The sequence below is a fragment of the Salvelinus sp. IW2-2015 genome, unplaced genomic scaffold (assembly GCF_002910315.2).
Source record: "Salvelinus sp. IW2-2015 unplaced genomic scaffold, ASM291031v2 Un_scaffold9368, whole genome shotgun sequence".
NCBI lineage: Eukaryota > Metazoa > Chordata > Actinopteri > Salmoniformes > Salmonidae > Salvelinus > Salvelinus sp. IW2-2015.
In genome coordinates this window covers 3,770-7,796 of record NW_019950627.1, presented here as the reverse complement: position 1 = coordinate 7,796, position 4,027 = coordinate 3,770, and the positions used below count along the sequence as shown (strand labels likewise).

At 44.6% G+C, this 4,027-nt stretch overlaps 1 long non-coding RNA gene across 2 annotated transcripts; it reads right to left on the bottom strand.

The window, feature by feature from the left end:
* Positions 1–436: 436 nt before the first annotated feature.
* LOC112079757 (uncharacterized) lies at positions 437–3,288 on the bottom strand. 2 transcript variants are annotated; one of them, XR_002896042.2, is made up of 3 exons: positions 3,255–3,288; positions 2,369–2,448; positions 437–512 (listed from the first exon to the last, which is right to left on the bottom strand). It is a non-coding gene; the product is annotated as an uncharacterized lncRNA (long non-coding RNA). The 2 variants fall into 2 exon arrangements; XR_002896044.2 differs by lacking the exon at positions 3,255–3,288 and adding an exon at positions 2,496–2,533.
* Between the last annotated feature and the right edge of the window lie 739 nt (positions 3,289–4,027).

The following is a 4,027-nucleotide window of genomic DNA, read 5'->3' as shown; positions in this document are numbered from 1 at the left end:
TAATCTGTGTTGTTGTTTTGTGTCTGCACTGCTTTGGCTTCATCTTTATCTTGGCCAGGTCGCAGTGTAAATGAGAACTTGTTCTCAACTAGCTTACCTGGTTAAATAAGTTGAAATAAAACATAAATAAGAAAATATTGACCACTAGATGGCAGCATTCAAACTTCTGGGTATCACTATCAACACACCTTCTGTCTCTGTCCTCTCTCTCACACACGCTTACACACACATGCTTAACACAAGGGGTGCCTGTGTGGGGAGTGTTATTTTTACACATACCCATCACACACACCACTTTGTCACACAAGCCCTGAGCAGAACATGTCAAATAAGTTCATTGTGACTGAGCAGTAAATCTGATTTGCTATTCAAGATACACACGTGATTCTCAAACTAACTCTCTCTCTCACACACACACACACACACACACACACACACACACACACACACTCATCTCTTACCTGTGCATCAGTCTCTATGTTCCCCTCCTGTACCCCCTGCTGTCTGCTGGCCTGAGAGGAGAGAGAGCACATTCATGTCCCACACATCTGTCAGAATCTAATGTCCCAACACTCTATAATTGTTAGATCTATGTCCCTCAGATCCCATGTCCCACACATCTATATCTGTCAGATCTTTGTCCCACACATCTATATCTGTCAGATCTATGTCCCAACATCTATATCTGTCAAATCTATGTCCACACATCTTCATCTGTCAGATATCTTTGTCCCACACATCTATATCTGTCAGATCTATGTCCCACACACATCTAATCTGTTCAGATCTATGTCCCACACATCTATATCTGTCAAATCTATGTCTTACAACATCTATATCCGTTATATATTATGTCCCACATATCTATATCTGTCAGATCTATGTCCCACACATACTATATCTGTCAAATCTACGTCTTACACATCTTATATCTGTCATATCTATGTCCACTATCTATATCTGTCAGATCTATGTCCCACCATCTATATCTATCAAATCTATGTCTTACCACATCTATATCTGTCATATCTATGTCCCATATATCTACATATCTGTCAGATCTATGTCCCAGATATCATATATCTGTCAGATCTTGTCTGACATCAAAACCATAAAATAACACCAAAAAAGTGTTAAACAAATCAAAATATATTTGAGATTCTTCAAGTAGCCACCCTTTGCCTTGATGACAGCTTTGCAGCACACTCGTGGCATTCTCTGAACCAGCTTCACCAGGAATGCTTTTCCAACAGTCTTGAAGGAGTTCCCACATATGCTGAGCACTTGTTGGCTGCTTTTCCTTCACCCTGCGGTCCAATTCATCCCAAACCATCTCAATTTAGTTGAGGTCAGGTGATTGTGGAGGCCAGGTCATCTGATGCAGCATTCCATCACTCTCCTTCTTGGTCAAATAGCCCTTATACAGCCCTATACAGCTTGAAGGTGTGTTGGGTCATTGTCCTGTTGAAAACAAATGAAAGTCGTGCAAACCAGATGGATGGCGTATCGCTGCTGAATGCTGTGGTAGCCATGCTGGTTAAGTGTGCCTTGAATTCTAATGAAATCACAGTGTTACCAGCAAAGCCACCCCCACCATCACACCACCTCCTCCATGCTTCACGGTGGGAACCACACATGCGGAGATCATCCATTCACTTACACTTACTAGATTTCCACCAGTCTAATGTCCATTGCTCGTGTTTCTTGGTCAAAGCAAGTCTCTTCTTATTATTGGTGTCCTTTAGTAGTGGTTTCTTTGCAGCAATTCGGCCATGAAGGCCTGATTCACACAGTCTCCTCTGAACAGCAGAGGTAACTCTGGGTCTTCCTTTCCTGTGGCGGTCCTCATGAGAGCCAGTTTCAACATAGCACTTGATGGTTTTTGCGACTGCACTTGAAGAAACTTTCAAAGTTTCTTGAAATTTTCCCGATTGACTGACCTTCATGTCTTAAAGTAATGATGGACTGTCGTTCTTGCCATAATATGGTATTTTACCACAACATCACAACACAACTGATTGACTCAAACGCATTAAGAAGGTAAGAAATTCCACAAATTAACTTTTAACAAGGCTCACCTGTTAATTGAAATGCATTCCAGGTGACTACCTCATGAAGCTGGTTGAGAGAATGCCAAGAGTGTGCAAAACTGTCATCAAGGCACTTTTTTGGTTACAACATGATTCCATGTGTGTTATTTCATAGTTTTGATGTCTTCACTATTATTCTACAATGTAGAAATTAGTAAAAAATAAAGAAAAACCCTGGAATGACTAGGAGTGTCCAAACTTTTGACTGGTACTGTATATATACCAGATCTATGTTCCCTTGAGCTCTGACCCCTAGGCCCTGACCTCTGACCCCTCACCTGTAGCAGGATGACCAGCAGTCTCCTGAAGTGGCCTGACGTGTCTCCTGTTACATCCTCCTCCAGGTTCTTATTAAACTCTGGAACACAATCAGTGAGTCAGTGCGTCTGTCTGTCTGTGTGTTACCCTGGCGATAGGCAGCAGTGTGTCCTGTGTGTTACCCTGGCGATAGGCAGCCAGTGTGTGTCTGTGTGTTACCCTGCGATAGGCAGCAGTGTGTCGTGATGTTCCCTGCATAGGAAGAGTGTGTCTGTGTGTTACCCTGGCGATAGGCCAGCAGTGTGTCTGTGTGTTACCGTGGCGATAGGCAGCGAGTGTGTGCTGTGTGTCTGTTGCTGGCGTCTCGGCGGCAAGGCAGCAAAAGTGTGTATCTGTGGTGTTACCCTGGACGATAGGCAGCAGTGTGTCCTGTGTGTTACCTCTGCGGGCAAGGCAAGCAAGTGAGTGTCTGTGTGTTACCCTGGCGATAGGCAGCAGTGTGTTCTGTGTGGTCTGTGGTGTCTGTGTGTTACCCTGGCGATAGGCAGCAAAGTGTGTCTGTGTGTTTACCCTTGGCGATAGCAGCAGTGTGTCTGTGTGTACCTCTGATCGGTATAAGGCTATATAGTAGCATGGGTGTAGTCTGTGTGTTTACCCTGCGATAGGACAGCAAGTGTGTCTGTGTGTTACCCTGGCGATAGGCAGCAGTGTTCTGTGTGGTTACCCTGGCGATAGGCAGCAGTGGTTCTGTGTGTTACCCTGGCGATAGGCAGCAGTGTGTCTGTGTGTTCTACCTGGCGATAGCAGCAGTGTGTCTGTGTGTTACCCTGAGCGATAGCAGCAGTGTGTCTGTGTGTACCCTGGCGATAGACAGCAGTGTGTCTGTGAGTGTGGGCTGTGTGTTACCCTGGCGATAGGCAGCATTGATGTCTGGTGTGTACACTGCATAGGCGCTGATTCCTTAATCTGCTGGGTCGTTCTAGAAGACAGGATCTCAATCAGCACCTTCTCATCGGTCCCCGCCCCCTACCGTGACAATCACACAACCAGTCAGCTATGACAATCACACCGTCACTCACAGGATATGACATCACTAGTCCTTGGTCAAATACCTTGATGGCGTTCCGTAGTGATGTCACATCGTAGAGGATGGGCGGAGTCATTAGAGCCACACCAGAGTCTCAAACTTTCCTCCCAGTTCACCCTGCAGATCACCTACGCAGGTCCTGGGAGAGGAGGAGGAGGCACGAGGAGCGAGGGAGGGAGGAGAGGAGGAGAGGGAGAGAGGAAGGGGGAGAGGGAGCGGGAGAGGGGGGAGGAGGGGAGGGAGGGAGGGAGAGTGGAGGGAGTTGTGTTTTTGATGTTGTGGTTGTAGATTAACATTAGATTGGTTTACTATCACATAGTGCACAGGTTCACAGATTACTTACAGGGTAACAGGTGACAATTTATTATGCCTCGTAAGCTCCATAACAGGTCAAACAGACAAAGCGAAGGGCAATAATATTTTTTTTTTTTTTTTGGATTATATATTTTTTTTTTTTGATTTATTTTTTTTTATTTTTTTTGAGAAATGAAACAATATTAAAATAACTAATACATATTTACATATTTCCAAACTGTGTGTGTGTTATAGGTTCGGTTTAGGGAATGATTATCATTTCACTTTTCGAATAGTG